Source organism: Ovis aries, chromosome 3 (genome assembly GCF_016772045.2).
Source record: "Ovis aries strain OAR_USU_Benz2616 breed Rambouillet chromosome 3, ARS-UI_Ramb_v3.0, whole genome shotgun sequence".
Classification (NCBI taxonomy): domain Eukaryota; kingdom Metazoa; phylum Chordata; class Mammalia; order Artiodactyla; family Bovidae; genus Ovis; species Ovis aries.
The window spans coordinates 57,552,892-57,572,271 of NC_056056.1; the positions used below are offsets into that span (position 1 = coordinate 57,552,892).

The 19,380-nt window shown below is 44.1% G+C and overlaps 1 pseudogene; it reads right to left on the minus strand.

The window, feature by feature from the left end:
• Window positions 1–382: 382 nt before the first annotated feature.
• Window positions 383–19,380, minus strand: part of LOC101102717 (heterogeneous nuclear ribonucleoprotein A1-like) — a 28,265-nt pseudogene continuing 9,267 nt past the window's right edge.

The following is a 19,380-nucleotide window of genomic DNA, read 5'->3' on the forward strand; positions in this document are numbered from 1 at the left end:
GAGAAGCCTGACATGCTGCAGTCCATGGGGTCACAAAGAGTTGGACACAACTGAGTGAACTGAGCTGAACAGAACAATTAGCCAAAGGGCTTCCCAGCTGGCGCTAGCAGTAAAGAACTTGCCTGCCAACAGACATGGGTTTGATCAAGGAGAAGGGCACTGCAACCTGCTCCAGTATTCTTGCCTGGAGAACCCCATGGACAGAGGAGGCTGGTGGGCTACAGTCCGTAGGGTTGCACAGAGTTGGACACGACTGAAGCAACTTAGCATGCACACATGATTAGTCACAGCATGGTTCTTGAGTTTTTTGCCCATACAGACGAGTATTGTCTAAAACATGTCTTCTTTGTAGCAGGGAGGCCCTGCCACCACTGTCCTTGGCTGAGTTCACAAATCTGTTGTAACCTGCAGCTTCCCTGTCACTTCTCTGGCTCTCCTCTCTGGCTAAGCTTTGTTTCCTGGCAATAATTAAAACCTTCTGCCCTTGCTATAGCTACTGCTGCTGCTGGAACCTCCATAGCCACCTTGCTTTTGTGGTTTGTCAAAGTATTGGCCTCCACCACCACAAGGGCTAGAACTTCTGCTTCCAAAATTTCCTTCTTTCATGAGTCCAATTTGAAGATTGATTGTCATAATTGCCAAAATCACTGTAGCTTCTGTCACCTCCAAATTGCTTCCATCATCACCAAATTCATTCTAGCCATCCCCACCATATCTACCACCATCACGGCTGCCACCAAAGCCACCTCGACCACTCCATGACCAACATTGTCATTCCCTCCAAAACCACCTCCACAGCCATCACCAAAGTTTCCAGATCCACTTCGACCTCTTTGGCTGGGTGAAGCACTAGTGATCTCTGGCTTAGACAGGGCTTTCCTTACTTCACAGTTGTGGCTGTTCAAAGTGTGGCATTTCTGAAAGCCAGTCTTATCTATGGAGTCGTGGTCATCAAAGGTTATGAACGCAAAGCCTCTCTTCTGCCACTGCCTCGGTCAGTCATGATTTCAATCACTTCAGTTTTCCTATACTGTTCAAAATAATCTCTCAGGCAATGTTCTTTGGTGTTTTCTTTAATGCCACCAACAAAAATCTTTTTCACAGTTACATGGGCACCAGGTCTTAGAGAATGTTCTCTTGAGATGGCCCTCTTTGGTTCCACGAATCTTCCATCTGTCTTGTGTGGCCTTGCCCTCCTGGCTGCATTAACCTCCTCCACATGAAGCATGTGACAGACCCAGGGCCTCTGGAGGGCGTGGTGTTCAGATCCTTCACCACCACACAGTCTGTGAGTGTTCCTCTTTGCTCAGAATGGCTCCTCAAACTGTCGTTTGTTGTTTCAAAGCTCAGTCCTCCAATGAAGAGCTTCTGCAGCTCTTCTGGCTCTTTGGAGGACTGACTTAGACTTTGACTCTGACTTAGATGGCAGTGGAGAGGGGAACCTTCAAAGATGAGTACTCACGGGCAGAAAGTTGTATCATATTTTGAATTACACATATAGGTGGCATCATATTATATTTGTCTTTCTCTGTTTGACTTACTACATTTAGTATGATAATCTCTAAGTCCATCCATGTTGCCGCAAATGGCATTACTTTATTCTTTTTTATGGCTGAGTAATATTCCATCGTGTGTGTGTGTGTGTGTGTGTGTGTGTGTGTGTGTGTGTGTGTGTGTGTGTGTCACATCTACTTTATCTATTCATTTGTTAGTGGACATTTAGGTTGTTTGCCTTGGCTATTATAAACAGTGTTCTATGAACATTAGGGTGCATGTTATATTTTGAATTAGAGTTTTTGTCTTTTCTGGATATATATACTCAGAAGTGGGGTCACTGGGTTATATGGTAACTCTATTTTTAGTTTCTTAAGGAACATCCATAATGTTCTCCATAGTGGCTATACCAATTTACATTCCAGCCAACAGTATAGGAGGGTTCCCTTTTTTTATACACTCTCCAGAAGGCAATGGCAACCCACTCCAGTACTCTTGCCTGGAAAATCCCATGGATGGAGAGGCCTGGTAGGCTGCAGTCCATGGGGTCACTAGGAGTCGGACACAACTGAGAGACTTCATTTTCACTTTTCACTTTCATGCATTGGAGAAGGAAATGACAACCCACTCCAGTGTTCTTGCCTGGAGAATCTCAGGAACTGGGGAGCCTGGTGGGCTGCTGTCTATGGGGTCGCACAGAGTCGGACACGACTGAAGTGACTTAGCAGCAGTAGCAGCAGCAGCAGCAGCAGCAGCAGCAGCAGCAGCAGCATTTATTACTTGTAGACTTTTTGATGATGGCCATTCTGACCAGCAAGGAGAGGTAAGAAAGCCTTCTTAAGTGAACAATGCAAAGAAATAGAAGAAAACAATAGAATGGGAGAGATTAAAGATCTCTTCAAGAAAACTAGAGATACCAAGGGAATATTACTTGCAAGGGTGGGCATAATAAAGAACAGAATTGGTAATGACCTAACAGAAGCAGAAGAGATTAAGAAGAGATGGCAAGAATACACAGAAGAACTCTACAAAAAAGGTTTTAGTGGCCTGGATAAGCACAATGGTGTGGTCATTCACCTAGAGCCAGAAATCATGGTGTGTGAAGTCAAGTGGGCCTTAGGAAACATTACTATGAACAAAGTTAGTGGAGGTGATGGAATTACAGCTGAGCTATTTCAAATCCTAAAAGATGATGCTGTTAAAGTGCTACACTCAATATACCACCAAATTTGGAAAAAGGAGTGGCCACAGGACTGGAAATGGTCAGTTTTCATTCCAATCCCAAAGAAGGACAATGCCAAAAAATGTTCAAACCACTGTACAGCTAGAAGGTAATATTAAAAATCCTTTAAGCTAGGCTTCAGCAGTATGTGAACCGAGAACTTCCAGATGTACAAGCTGAATTTAGAAAAGGCAAAGATCAAACTGCCAACGTTCACTCAATCATAGAAAAAGTAAGAGAATTCCCGAAAAACATCTACTTCTGCTTCATTTACTATGAGAAAGCATTTGACTGCGTGATCACAACAAACTTTAGAAAACTTTTAAAGAGATAGGAATAGCAGACCATCTGTCTGTCTCCTGAGAAACCTGTATGCAGGTCAAGAAGCAACAGTTAAGACATGGAACTGTTCCTTTAGGATTGACTGGTTTGATCTCCTTGCTGTCCAAGGGACTCTCAAGAGTCTTCCCCAGCACCACAATATGAAAGTGTCAATTCCTTGGCTCTCAATCATTTTTATGGTCCAACAGTCATATCATACATGACTACTGGAAAAGCCATAACTTTGACTATATGGACTGTCTGGTTAGCAACCAGACATGGAACAACAGACTGGTTCAAAATTGGGAAAGGAATATGTCAAAGTTGTATATTGTCCCTTAGCTTGTTTAACTTCTATGAAGAGTCCATTATGGGAAATTCTGGGCTGGATGAATCATAAGTTGGAATCAAGATTGCCAGGAGAAATATCAACAACCTCAGATATGGAGATGATACAACTCAAATGGCAGAAAGTTAAGAGGAACTAAAGTACCTCTTGATGAGGGTGAAAGAGGAAAGTGAAAAAGCTGGCTTAAAACTCAACATTCAAAAAACTAAGATCATGGCATCCAGTCTTATCACTTCATGGCAAATAGAAGGAGAAAAAGTGGAAGCAATGACAGCTTTTCTTTTCCTGGGCTCCAAAATCACTGTGGATGGTGACTATAGCCATGAAATGAAAAGATGCTTGCTCCTTGGAAGGGCTTCCCTTGCAAGTCGATAAAGAATCTGTCTGCAATACAGGAGACTCATGTTCGATCCCTGGATTGGAAAGATCCCCTGGAAAAGGAAATGGAAACCCACTCCAGTATTCTTGCCTTGAGAATCCAATGGACAGAGGAGCCTGGCAGGCTACAGTCCATGGGGTTTCACGAGTTCGACACGACTTAGCAACTAAACCACTACCACCTTGGAAGGAAAGCTATGACAAACCTAAACAGCATATTGGAGAAGGCAATGGCACCCCACTCCAGTGCTCTTGCCTGGAAAATCCCATGGATGGAGGGGCCTGGTAGGCTGCAGTCCATGGGGTCACTAGGAGTCAGACACGACTGAGAGACTTCATTTTCACTTTTCACTTTCATGCATTGGAGAAGGAAATGACAACCCACTCCAGTGTTCTTGCCTGGAGAATCTCAGGAACTGGGGAGCCTGGTGGGCTGCCGTCTATGGGGTTGCACAGAGTCGGACACAATTGAAGAGACTTAGCAGCAGCAGCAGCAAACAGTATATTAAAAAGCAGAGAGACTACTTTGCTGATGGTCCATATAGTCAAAGCTATGGCTTTTCCAGTAGTCATGTATGATATAACTGTTGGACCATAAAAATGATTGAGAGCCAAGGAATTGATGCTTTCATATGTGGCGCTGGAGAAGAGTCTTGAGAGTCCTTTGGACAGCAAGAAGATCAAACCAGTCAATTCTAAAGGAAATCAGCTCTGAATATTCATTGTAAGGACTGACACTGAAGCTGAAACCCCAGTATTTTGGCCTCCTGATGCGAAGAGCCTATTCCTTGGAAAAGACCCTGATGATGGGAAAGATTCAGGGCAGGAGATAGAGGGGACGACAGGATAAGATGGTTGGATAGCATCACGGACTGAATGAACATTAATCTGAGCAAACTCTGGGAGACAGTGAAGGACAGGGAAGCCTTGCATGCTTCAGTTCACGGGGTGGCGAACAGCCAGACACGACTTAGCAACTGAACATCAGCAATAAATTCTGACCAGTGTGAGGCGATTCCTCACTGTAGTTTTGAGTTGCATTTCTCTAATAATTAGTGATGTTGAGCAAGTTTCCTTGTGCTTGTTAGCCATCTGTGTGACTTCCTTGGGAAAATGTCTATTTAGGTCCTATGCTCACTTTTTGATTCAGTTGTTTTCGGTTTTTTTTTTTTTTTTTTTTAACTGAGCTGTATCATCTGTTTCTATATCTTAGAAATTAAGCTCTTGTTGTTTGCATCATTTACAAATATTTTCTCCCACTCCATAGGTTGTCTTTTCATTTTGCTTATGGTTTCTTTTGCTCTGCAATCAATTTTAAGTTTAATTAAGTCCCATTTGTTTATTTTTGCTTTTGTTTCCGTTACTCTAGGAGATGGATCCAAAAAAAATGAGGGCTGTAATTTTTTATTCTAACTTTTTATTTAACATTTTATAATGCTGTGTTGGTTTCTGCCTTACAACAATGCAAATCAGCCATAAGTATAATACATACCCTTCTTCCCTAGGCTCCATTCCCTCCCCCCATCCCATCCCGCCTGGTCATCACAGGGTGACAGACTGGGCTTTCTGTGCTAGACAGCAACACCTGATAGCATATACATACTGATGCTGCTTTCTCCATTCTTCCCACCCTCTCCCGCCAGCTCTGTGTTCACAAGTCCACTATCTACGTCTGCATCTCCATTCTTTCCCTGCAAATAGGTTCATCAATATCATTTTTCTGGATTCCATATATATGTGTCAATATACTGTATTTGTTTTTCTCTTTCTGACTTACTTCATTCTGTATTACAGGCTCTAGGTTCACCCACCTCACTAGAACTGACTCAAATTTGTTCTTTTTTATGGCTGAGTAACATTCCATTGTATGGATGTACTGCTGCTGCTGCTGCCAAGTCACTTCAGTCGTGTCTGACTCTGTGCGACCCCATAGATGGCAGCCCACCAGGCTCCCCCCATCCCTGGGATTCTCCAGGCAAAAACACTGGAGTGGGTTGCCATTTCCTTCTCCAATGCACCAAAGTGAAAAGTGAAAGTGACGTCGCTCAGTCGTGTCTGACTCTGTGCGACCCCATGGACTGCAGCCCACCAGGCTCCTCCCTCCGTCCATGGGATTTTCCAGGCAAGAGCGCTGGAGTGGGGTGCCATTGCTGGAGTGGGGGTGCTGTTGCCTTCTCCATGGATGTACTGCATCTCCTTTATCCATTCATCTGTTGTGGACGTCTAGGTTGCTTCCATGTCCTAGCTATTGCAAACAGTACTGCTATGAACATTGGAATATATGTATTTTTTTCAATTATGGTTTTCTCAGAGCATAAGCCCAGTAGTGGGGTTCCTGGGTCATGTGGTAGATTTATTGCTAGTTTTTTAAGGGTACTGCTGCAATTATTGTCAAAGAGTATTCAGCCTACATTTTCCTCTAGGAATTTTGGTGTATCTGATTTTACATTTAGGTTTTTAGTTTATTTGAGTTTATTTTTGTGTATGTGACAGAATGAGAATGTTCTATTTTATTCTTTTTCATGTAGCTGTCCAGTTTTCCCAGCACCTCTTGTTGAAGAGACTGTCTTCTCCATTGTATATTCTTGCCTACTTTGTTGTAGATTAATTGGCCATAAATGTGTGAATTCTCTATTCTTGATGTAATCAATTTCTATACAATCTTTATTTATTTTTTCTAAAGTTTATGAAAGTGAAAGTTGCTCAGTCGTGTCCGACTCTTTGCGACCCCATGGACTATATATAGTCCGTGGAATTCTCCAGGCCAGAATACTGGTACTAGGTAGCCTTGCCCCTCTCCAGGGGATCTTCCCAACCTAGGGATCGAACCCAGGTCTCCCACATTGCAGGTGGATTCTTTACCAGCTGAGCCATAAGGGAATCTCCTGTTTATTTATTTATTTATTTTTGGCTGCCCTGGGTCTTCATTGTGGTATGTAGGGTTTCTCTAGCTGCAGCACATAGGCTTGGCATTTGGGATCTAAGTTTCCTGACCAGCGATCGAATCCAGGCCCTGGTAGTGAAAGCACCTAACCACAGGACCACCAGGGAATTCCCTGTTCTTTCCTATTTCTTTATGTCTTTTAATGTTTTGTTGTTGTTGGAAACTGGGTATCTTAGATAACATGCAAATATTATATATTATTATAGCAAATATGGCTACTGTTCATACTGTTCACCCTCCCCTCCCTAGGTATGTTATTGTCTTTTAGAGATGAATTGCCTGTTGTTTAGTGACTGGATAATTTTAGTGAGGTACCTCCACCCCTGATAGTGCGAAGCCTCAGATGTTGCACCTCAAGGGGTGCAACCTTGAGCATGCCCACAGCTATCCTGTGATGACAGAGGTCTGGGCAGGGTTCTCTTTGTTTCTTTCTCTCAAAACATCTCTTGTGAATCTCCACAAACTCCTGGCTGACTGCTCTATTGTTTTCAACAATGCTCCAGGGGATAAACTGCTTTACAATGAAGTGTAACCAAACCCAAATCCTTTATATGGATAGTACCAGAGGTCAATGTTGGAGACTTTTCTGAGATCAAAGGAGGCCTCTTCACAGCTTTTTCTGTGTTGTCTCTCCAGCAAATTAGCCACTTAGAGTTTAGCTTCATGTCTCCAAGGAAGCTATCATTCTCCTTCCAAATGTCTTTTACCACAACTTCTACTGTTTTTAAGAGCACTTTGAAGCTTAAATCTCTCCACACTCTGTTCCAAATGAAGTCAGTTTTTCTTCCTTTTTTTAAAAAAATAATTTTTGATTGTATTGGTTTCTGCCATACATCAACATGAATCAGCCATAGGTATACATCTATCCCCTCCCTCTTGAACCTCCCTCCCACCTCCCACTCCATCCCACCCCTCTGGGCTGTCACAGAGCATCAGTTTGAGCTCCCCGAGTCATACAGCAAATTCCCACTGGCTATCTGTTTTACATATGGTGGTGTATATGTTTCCATGCTACTCTTTCCATTCGTCCCGCCCTCTCCTGTATTCACGAGTCTGTTGTCTATATCCATGTTTCCATTGCTTCCTTGCAAATAGGTTCATTAGTACCATCTTTCTAAATTCCATATACATGCATTGATATAAGATATTTGTTTTCTCTTTCTGATTTACTTCACTCTGTATAATAGACTCTAGGTTCATTCACCTCATTAGAACTTTTTTATATCTCTATTATTCAGCATTCCTTTTTTATGGCTGAGTAATAGTCCATTGTATACATGTACCACAGCTTCTTTATCTATTCATCTGTTGATAGACATCTAGGTTGGTTCCCTGTCCTAGCTACTGTAAATAATGCTGCAATGAACACTGGGGTATTGAGGTCAGTTTTTTAGGGTGGGATTTGGAGCTCTCTGTTTCTAGCTTGCCTCTTTCTTATGGCAGAAATCTCTGAGCCAAGGCTTGGGTGCTGGAGGTGGGGACAATGATGTGCTTCTCTCTTTGTGACACCTCTACTCTGGGAGCTGAGTGCTCAGTGGAGAAGGAGGGCAGCAGCCCCAGGTTTTGCTCTCCTTTAGGAATTTCCTGCTTTCCATGAATTGGAGCAAAAGGAAACTGTGGCCTCAGTACTTTCATTCATGCCACACTCAGCATGGAGTCTCAGTCAGGGGTGGAGAAAGCCAAGGCTTTGGTGGCAACATTCTTGTCTGATTAGTCTGGAGTGGATTCTTATTCATTGTACCACCAGCGGAGCTACCATCTTACCAAGCTAGGAAGGGGGAGAAGGTGAGTTTTGCTTCAAATACCACAGACTTGTGTAGTTCTTACTGAATTTTACAAGATTTTCTTTTTCGGGGAGAATACAGCAATACGTGAACCGTGAACATCCAGATGTTCAAGTTGGTTTTAGAAAAGGCAGAGGAACCAGAGATCAAATTGCCAACATCCGCTGGATCATTGAAAAAGCAAGAGAGTTCCAGAAAACATCTATTTCTGCTTGATTGACTATGCCAAAGCCTTTGACTGTGTGGATCACAATAAACTGTGGAAAATTCTGAGAGAGATGGGAATACAGACCACCTGACCTGCCTCTTGAGAAACCTATATGCAGGTCAGGAAGCAACAGTTAGAACTGGACGTGGAACAACAGACTGGTTCCAAATAGGAAAAGAAGTGTGTCAAGGCTGTATATTGTCACCCTGCTTCTTCAACTTATATGCAGAGTACATCATGAGAAATGCTAGGCTGGAGGAAGCACAAGCTGGAATCAAGGTTGCCAGGAGAAATATCAATAACCTCAGATATGGAGATGACACCACCCTTATGGCAGAAAGTGAAGAGGAACTAAAAGCCTCTTGATGAAAGTGAAAGAGGAGAGTGAAAAAGTTGGCTTAAGGCTCAACATTCAGAAAACGAAGATCATGGCATCTGGTCCCATCACTTCATGGGAAATAGATGGGGAAATGGTGGAAAGTGTCAGACTTTATTTTTTTGGCCTCTAAAATCACTGCAGATGGTGACTGCAGCCATGAAATTAAAAGACATTTACTCCTTGGAAGGAAAGTTATGACCAACCTAGATGGCATATTCAAAAGCAGAGACATTACTTTGCCAACAAAGGTCCGTCTAGTCAAGGCTATGGTTTTTCCAGTGGTCATGTATGGATGTGAGAGTTGGACTGTGAAGAAAGCTGAGCACCAAAGAATTGATGCTTTTGAACTGTGGTGTTGGAGAAGACTGTTGCGAGTCCCTTGGACTGCAAGGAGATCCAACCAGTCCATCCTAAAGGAGATCAGTCCTGAATATTTATTAGAAGGACTGATGTTGAAGCTGAAACTCCAATACTTTGGCCACCTGATGTAAAGAACGGACTCATTGGAAAAGACTCTGATGCTGGGAGGAATTAGGGGCAGGAGGAGAAGAAGGGGATGACAGAGGATGAGATGGTTGGATGACATCACCGACTCGATGGATGTGAGTTGGAGTGAACTCTGTGAGTTGGTGATGGACAGGGAGGCCTGATGTGCTGCGATTCATGGGGTTGCAAAGAGTCAGACACGACTGAGCGACTGAACTGCACTGAATCCATTTATTTATTTTATTTATTTATGGCTCTGCTGGGTCTTCATTGCTGTGCAAAGGCTTTCTCTAGTTGTGATGTGCAGGGGCTATTATCATTGCGGTGCACAGGCTTCTCATTGCGGCGGCTTCTCTTGTTGCAGAACTTGGGTTCTAGGTGCACAAGCTTCAGTAGTTTTGTTGCAGGAAAGGGGACCCCTTCCAGGGCCCGAAACTGGGCTCTTGTCTAACACTTGGAAATAAATTGTCCGAGGAGACACATGTGCTGACAAAGCAAGAGATTTTATTGGGAAAGGGCACCCGGGTGGAGAGCAGTAGGGTAAGGGAACCCAGGAAAACTGCTCTGCCACAGTGGCTCACAGTCTCGGGGTTTATGGTGATAGGATTAGTTTCTGGTTTGTCTTTAGCCAATCATTCAGACTCAAGAGTCCTTCCTGGTGGTGCAAGCCTTGTTCATCCAAGATGGATACAGTGAGAATGATTCTGGAAGGTGGTTGGACATGCGGAGTCTCTTTTTGACCTTTCCCAAACTCTTCGCTTGGTGGTGGCTTATTAGTTCCATGTCCCTTACCAGGACCTTCTGTTGTAAAACAACTTGCGCAAATGGTTACTATAGTGCCTGGCCAGGGTGGGCAGTTTCAGCCAGTGTGCTTCCCTAACAGTTTTAGTGCACGGACTTTAGTTGCCGGCTGCATGTGTAATCTTCCCAGACCAGGGATCGAACTTGTGTCCCCTACATTGGCAGGAGGATTCTTATTCACTGTACCACCAGGGACGTCCAATAGATTTTTTTAAACAAATTTTTGTTTTTCATTTGCTCTCTAGGTCAATTTCTAGAGACTTTAAGTAGTTGTTTTTAAAATAATTTTTACCAATTTCACTGGGGAGCAGCTCATGGTGCTAGGCCAGAAGTTGAACTCCCTTCAGTGTTTTATTTGGACAAGTGTAACTGCAGATAAACAAGAGAAGGCAGGTCTTGTAGCTTCAGTTGGCTGCTTAGGGTATGGTTGCTTGTTTGGTGGCTGATGTCACAGCAAGGTCAGGAAGATAGTGACGTGGAATAACTGTGTTTCCAATGCTAAATGCTTCCCACATATTGATTCTGAAGCCAGTTTTGCAAACGTGGAGGTTGAGACATGGAGAGATGAAAAGACATGCCAAGCTCCCACAGCCTTCTCAGATTTGGGGTTTGAACGTAGGCAGTCTGAGCTATCTCTACAAATGCTGCCTTTCTCAAGCGATGGAGGTTTGGGTTCCCTTGTAACTTGGGATAAATGTCCAGCATAGTAAATAACCTGGGCATGTGTCCTTAGGAACAGCAGGATGAGAAAGTTCTGCATACATTGGAAATGGCTGGTGATAGGAAAATGAAGAACCTGACCATGTTGACCATTTCCTCCATCCTAGGATGCAGTGAGCTTGAGCCGACTCGGTTTCCGGAACAAATTTGAACAATGTTGCAATAGCACGTAGGTAATCACTAGGCTTTTCCTATGAGTTGAGTAAACACTTGAAATTCCACCACTCCCTTCTCTTTTCATACAGGTGGCCTAATTTTGTCAAGTGAACTCAGGTTTTCCGTGTTCTTATCAGAAGTTGTCAGCTGGCAGATGGTTTGCTGTTGTTCAGTTGCTAGGTTGTATCTGACTCTCTGAGACCTCACTGACTGTAGCACGCCAGGCTCCTCTGTCCTCCACTGTCTCTCAGAATTTGCTCAAATTAATGTTCATTGAGTTGGTGATTCTATCTAGCCATTTCGTCCTCTGCTGCCCCCTTCCCCTTTTACCTTCAATCTTTCCCAGCATCAGGGTCTTTTCCAATTCTTTGCATTAGGTGGCCAAAGTGTTGGAATTTCAGCTTTGGTATCAGTCCTTCCAATGAATATTCAAGGTTGATTTCTTTTAGGATTGATTGGTTTGATCTCCTTGCAGTCCAAGGGACTCACAAGAGTCTTCCCCAGCACCATATTTCAAAAGCATCAATTCTTTATCACTCAACTTCTTTACAGTCCAACTCTTACGTCTGTAAATGACCACTGGAAAAACCATAGCTTTGACTAAATGGACATTTGTTGGAAAAGTGGTGACTCTGCTTTTTAATACTCTGTCTAGCTTTGTCATAGCTTTCCTTCCAAGGAACACGTGTCTTTGAATTTCATGGCTGCAGACATTGTCTGCAGTGATTTTGAAGAACAAGAAAATAAAAATCTGTCACTGCCACCACTTTTTCCCTTTCTATTTGCCATGAAAATAGGGCATGGGACCGGATGCCATGATCTTAATTTTACTGATGTTGAGTTTCAGGCCAGCTTTTTCACTCTCCTCTTTCACCCTCATCAAGAGGCTTTTTATAACAGTTCCTCTTTGCCTCCTGCCATTAGAGTGGTATCATCTGCATATCTGGGATTGTTGGTATTTCTCCCAACAATCTTGATTTCAGCTTGTGACTCACTGAGCCCAGCATTTCCCATGATGGACTCTGCATGAAAGTTAAATAAGCAGGGTGACAATATACAGCCTTGACATTCTCCTTTCCCAATTTTAAACCAGTCCGTTGTTCCTGTCTGGCTCTAACTGGCTCTAACTGTTGCTTCTTGACCTGCATATAGGTTTCTTAGGAGGCAGGTAAGGTGGTCTGATATATCCATCTCTGAGAATCCTCCACAGTTTGTTGTGATCCACACAGTCAAAGCTTTGGTCAGTGAAGCAGAAGTAGATGTTTTTCTGGGATTCCTTTGCTTTCTCTATGGTACAATGAATGTTGACAATTTGATCTTTAGTTCCTTTGCCTTTTCTAAATCCATCTTGGACACCTTGGATCTCTCTGTTCATGTACTATTGAAGCCTAGCTTGAAGGATTTTGAGCATTTGCTTGCTAGCATGTGAAATGAGTGTAATTGTACGGTAGTTTGGACATGCTTTGGCATTGCCCTTCTTTGACTTGGCCTCTGCTCAGATGCACTGTCCAGACTTGGCAGGGCCCCAGCCACACAGGCGGACATGGCATGCAATTCCACCTCTGACCAGTAGGTGCAGAGGTGGCGCTGCACCTTCCCTGGTGGCTTTAATACACTGAACATGGAGCACCCAGGGGGTTCAGTCTCTCTGCACCCCAGGTTCCACACAACATAGATGTGGCTGTGCCTTGATGAGGAAGGTGCTTCTTCACTGCAGGCAGATATTTTTTTAAGCCTCTTTTTTTTTTTTTTTTTTTGGTCACACCACAGGCAATGTGGGATCTTATTTCCCTGTCCAGGAATCAAACCCAAGCTCTCTGCAGTGGAAGCGCTGAATCTTAACCACTGGACAGCCAGGGAGTTCCCTCCTGTTACTTCTTGCAACACTGGGTACCTGGGATTCTCAGCATTTAAAAAAATAAGTTTATTTGCCTATTTATTTGCTGCACTGGGTCTTCATGTCAGCGAGAGCATTTCTCCAGTTGTGGTGTGTGGCTTTCTCGTTGCCACAGCTTTCCTGGATGTGAAGCACTGGTCCCAGCGTGCACGGGCTTCAGTAGCTGTGACATGGGCATCGTTGCTCCATGGCATGTGGGGTCTTCCCAGACCAGGTGTTGGACCCGTGTCTCGTGCATTGGCAGGTGAATTCTTTACCACTGAGCCACCAGGGAAGCCTGCTTCATGGCATCTTAAATACTGTTTCTTCTGTTCACACTTACAAGCATGGTTGTTGTCTTCTTTCCCAGTAGAATGTAGACTCCACGTAGGCAGGTCCAGGTTACTCACTTTCCTATCCTCAGTACCTGGTGGGACATGTGGAAGGGAGTAGACATTCATTAGTATTTGCTGGAAACATGGATGTGGAAATCAACCCTGAATACTCATTGGAAGGACTGATGCTGAAGCTGAAGCTCCAATACTTTGCCTACTTGATGGGAAGAGCTGGCTGACTCATTGGAAAATACCCTGATTCAGGGAAAGCTTGAAGATGGGAGGAGAAGGGGGTGACAGAAGATGAGATGGTTGGATGGCATCACTGATTCAATGGGCATGAACTTGGGCAAACTCTGGGAGACAGTGAGGGACAGGGAGGCCTGGCATGCTGCAGTCCATGGGGTCACAAAGAGTCGGACAAGGCTTAGTGACTAAACAATAGCAACAACATTGATGGGGATTGAGGCAGGGCTTCTGGTTCAGGGTGTGTCCTACTGACTGGTTGGGAGGGACTATCCAGAGGCTACCTGAGCAGCTGCTGGGAGAGTCCACCTTCTCAGGGAAGAAGGAAGCAGCCTGAAACTTTAGTCTGTAGCAGAGCTCCAGCATGCCATGTTAGGACAAATCTGAGAACAGCCAGGTCTGTCCCCAGCCTCGCCCCCAGGGACCCTTGTCCAAGTCCCAGGGACAGAATGTCTGTAAGTAAACACTGAAAGAGATGCTTCAGTTAAACCCCTTGGGACATTAGACCTCCTAGTGGTCTAATGGTTAAGAATACGCCTCCCCGTGCAGGGGACACTGGGTTGATCCCTGGTTAGGGAGCTAAGATCCCTCATGCCTCAGAGCAACTAAGCCCGTGTGCCGTGACTGCTGAATCCCCCGCACTTGGGAGCCCGTGTGCCACAACTAAAGAGCACGATCACTGTGTTGAAAGGTCCCACACAATGAAATGAAGATCCCACATGCCACAACTAAGACCTGATGCAGCCAAATAAATTAAAATAAAACATCAAAGACCTGGGACACGCTGGTTCATGTCTCCTAAAAGATGGAGAAGCCGTAGTGGTGCAAGAGCTTTTCCTCACTTCAGGATAGAACCCTTGGTGCTTCGGGACCTCAGGGGCCCAGCTTTGAAGCCCTGGCAGAGATGGCAGCCAGCAGGTCCTGGTGGCAGTGCAGAACAAACAGCTGTGCTGTGCTGAATTACCTTAGCAATGTCCCACTCTTTGAAACCCCATGGACTGTAGCCCACCAGGCTCCTCTGTCCATGGGATTCTCCAGGCAAGAATACTGGAGTGGGTTGCCATGACCTTCTCCAGGGGATCTTCAGAACCTAGGGATCAAATTAGCATCTCTTAAGTCTCCTGCTTTGGCAGGTGGGTTCTTTACAACAAGTGCCACCTGGAATGCCCAGAAGGAACAGTACCCATGACTAAGTACCCTCAGGGAAAGGTGATACCCAGCGTGGCCACACACACTGCAGTTGGCCTGACTTGTAAGTGACTGAGTCACAGAAATAGCTGGAGGGCAATTTGTAGGAGTCCTGTGATGCATAAATGTCACCCTCTCAAATTTACTCACAGTGAGTAATAATTTAAAAAACAAAATCTAAAGACAAGTAGTGTATCGACCGGCTGATGGTACTGGTTGAAGCTATTTCTTGGTAGAATTATGTTTGATCATCACCCATTGTCTCTATACTTAAAAAACATTGAAACAAAAGAAAGGAAAGCTTCCCTCACTCCTCAGGCATACTAGCAAATAAGAAGCTATTTGAGAACAATTCAAGTTACTGTAGATTTTATCCTATTTTAGTTATGTGGTGAGGCAGGATTGGTGTGAGTCAATAGTAAGAAGACTGAATGCCCAAACCTGAAAGTTGGGCTGGGGAATAAAATTCCAGAAGAATGACAGCAGTGTCCCCTGTCCTGCCACATGTGGTGGATGTGGCAAGGGTCAGGTACCAGGTCACCCAGCGGCAGAGGTCACTGTTTAAGTGAGCTGCAGGGGAAGCTGGGGTCACTGGGTGATCCAGAGTGGAGCTAGTAGATGTGAGGATGGGGAAGGGGTCCAGGTGAGGGCTCAGAGTGGACTGTGAGAACCCCATTTAGATGGTTTCTGGATCCAAGGTCTCATCAACCTTAGAAGCCAGAGATGGAAGTTGCCAGTGACTGTGAAGTGATGTGAAGATGAGTAAAAGGTGGATACAAGGGAGAAAGCGTGATGATGATAAAATGAATTTCTGAAAGAGAGGCCTCAGTGAAGACTGGGCCCCTCTTGCAGCCTGGGAGCTTGAGAAACTGGTTATGGGCAATCCAGATGAGGTCTGCTGAGTCCGTGAGAGATTGCTAATCTCTCTTTTTATCACACCCTGAAGTGTGACTCAGATGGTGGTGGCTGTGTGGTTGCAAGTGTGTCCTGAGCTCTGATCAGCAACAAGCAGGAGAGGTTCCAGAGTTTGTCCTCTCCATCTGATTTGTCTTTCATTGGCCAGAGCGGTGTGTTCAGGAGCTCCTGTCTGAGACACAAAGCAAGGCAGTCTTGTAATTTATCAAGCACCAGTCAAGCTTCCAGTGTCAACAGGCTTCCCTGGTACCAGGGTGGGTCCGCAGAGTCAGCTTATGCATGAACTGTCACTATAACGTCGATTTTTAGAAGATATTGAGGGAAGCACATCCATACTGTGTGTGTGTTAGGTGCTCAGCTGTGTCCGATCCTGCGTGACCTCATGGACTGTAGTCTGTGCTCCTCTGTCCATGGAATTCTCCAGGCAAGAATACTGGAGTGGAAAGCCATTCCCTTCTCCAGGGGAGCTTCCTGACCCAGTGTTCGAACCCATATCTCCTGCATTGCAGGTGGATTCCTTACTGTCTGAGCCACGAGGGAAGCCAACATTCAAAACAGTAAAAGGAAACTATGCCACATGAGGCTCCTCCCTGTCTGTCTGCCATTCATCCATCTATCCATTCATCCCTCTCTCCCCCAATCCCTCCCCTCCATCCAGCCATTCACCTACCCAAAAGGACACAAGGTGGTGATGAACAAATTCACTTTTGCAACTGCCATAATATTTTCACACATATATACACGTGTCAAAAGTGATAGAAGGTGTGCACTTCAGATGTATGCTGGTGAGTAGACTTTAATTATATCTCAGTAAAGTTGGGAAAACGGAAGGAATTCAGTGTATATCTGTAGGTCAGAACTGATGACAACTCACACAACCATCAACGGAGAATGGATGAAGTATGGCATATTCATGCAAGGGAGTGGTGCTCAGCCATGGAAAGGAACAAACTCTTCATACACACCACAACGTGGGTAAATCTCACATACCTTAATGCTAATTAAAAGAAGTCAGACATGGGGCTTCCCTGGTGTTCCTATGGTTCCCCATGCTTCCAGTGCAGGGGGGGATGGAGTTGATCCCTGGTTGGGGAACTAGGATGCCATGTAGTGTGCTCCCCCAAAACAGTCACACCAGAGGACCCATTGTTTGTGATTTATTTATACACGTTTCAAAACCAGAGAAGAGAGAACTATCGTGTTTAAGAGTATGTGCTCAGATGGTAAAACTATAGAGAAGCAAGGACAGGATTATCATTAAGGTTAGGGTTGTATTAGCTTAGGGGAGGAGGGTCTGGAAGTTAAGAGGCTTTTGGGTGCAGGCAGCATTCTTGGCCTGGGTTGTGATTATGCACCTATCTGCTTCCTAATAAACAATTGTCCATTTTGTTTTGTGCACATTTCTGAATATGCTTTACATTGCATAATTGAGAATGGAGCAATGTGTATGTGCTATGCTTGTATGGAAAGAGAAAAAAGAGTTTTAGCAGTAGTTTACTCTGAGGAGAGAGTCTATGTGAAGGTGGGACAGTGGAAGGTTTTATTTGTTTTCCTTATACATTTCATTAAAAAATGTAAATTCCCTCATGCAGTTCATAAATAAAATTAAAAAGCATAATCATAAACTCATGGATAATAAAGCTAAGGAGGGACTGCCCAGCTGTAGGTGCTGAAATGGGGACCCAAGGAGAGAAGAAGAAAGAACAGGCAGGATGGCCTGTGTATCTATGTCAGTAAGTGTATATCAAGTGAAAGACTGGAAGATGAGGCAGAGAGAGCCTCAGAGGGATTCAAACCATGAGAAAGGCTTGATCTGGACAGAGAAGGCCATGAGTCAGGAAATGCCAGTGGCCTCTAGAAGCTGAGAACGAACTTCAGATGACAGCCAGCAAGGAAAAGGAAACTTCAGTCCTACAGCCACGGGGGACTGAATTCTGCCAACAACCTGAATGACTTTGGAAGTGGATTCTTCCCAGAAAAGAGTCCACCCAGCCAACACCTTGATTTTGGCCTGATGAGACCCACAGCAGAGGCACCAACTGAACCCACTCAGACTTCGGACCTACAGAGTTGTCGGATCATTAAATGGGTGTTCTTTGCTTGCTTGTTTGTGAGTTTGGAGCAGAGAGAGGTTTCTTAAAGGGCCATGCAAGGAGATGGGTGGCTCATACCTTAGAAGCCCTGAGCTCCCTGGAGGGTCTATATGGGTGCGGTTTTAAGGCACTATGTTTGTGATAACTGTCACAGCAACAAGAGAAAACTAATATAGCCATGGGCTGACATAGAAAATAGAAGTGATTCTGTAGCCTGTTGTATAAGGGTGTCCTTGAAGACAATGCTCCATGGGTCAGGGGCTTCTGGGAACAAAATGGAGACACATTAATAAAGGACACAGAGAGGTTCCATCTATTAATAGATAGGGGAGGTGGTGGGAAGGACGAGCATGTGTGCTTCTAAGATACTTTGTCACCTCTAGGACTGATCTACTCTTCAAAGCTAAAGCCACATCCTTGTTAACCACCCACCTGGCAGTTTAAACCATGGGGTTAAGAAGACGAAACTACGTGAGTGTATGTGCGTGTGTGTGTGTGTGTGTGTACCACACTCTCAGGGTTCCCTGAAGATATAGAGGACACAGTGCAGGTACAGGTACAGAGAAGTCCCTCTTAGGCAGAATAAATTAGATCCCACCCACTCCTACTTTCTTTTCTGGCAGGATTTTACACAGGGAATTAGGTCCTTAAAAATCGTATGTAGGACTAAAGAAGTAGATTCTGAATTGGGCCTTGAAAAATTCAGAAGTTATTCTCAATAGTTGATGCTGAAGGCAACTTGAAGCTGGTTCTGAAGCTCAGAGTTCAAGAACCGACATCCAGGAATAAATTGCTATCCAGGGATTAGAAAGCCAAATTCAAGAAGACTTTTGATACTGGAAATACTCCTGCCTCCAACTGTCACACTTCCATGACCTTGCTTGCCAGCAGCCAAAATAGTCAAAAGAGAATAGAAAGATGGTATTGGGGTTAGCCTCCCAAATCACATATCAGTGCATCTAACTGTAGACACGGTTTCACATCCAGACCCAAGTTGCAATGAATTCTGGGAAGTGTTGCTAACTTTCCAACTTCTCCAGATAGAAGGAAGGAAAAAAACAGAAGGTGAGAGAGTCTAAGCATAATAGCTACCCAAGGTGGCTTTGTCTTGTTTTCCTCTCTCACGTTTATATTTTGAGTGGTAAGCTGCTGCTGAGAGGTTTAAAAAAGATTTTTTAAATTGACATATAGTTGATATACAATGTTGCATATATACAGCAACATTGGTTGTATATTGGTTCAGTTATAAATATACATACAATCTATTTTTTTCAGATTCTTTTCTATAATAGGTTATTATAAGATATTGAATATAGTTCATTGTGCTATACAGTAGATCCATGATAAAAATTTTGATTAAAATGTTTTAAAGGCTCATTTCCAAAGTTTGCATAAATCTCATATTTACAGAACAGTTTGCATCCAAGTTTTTTGGGTAGTACAAACATCAGTATAGCCAGAAATCAACTCATTTAACTTCAGCAA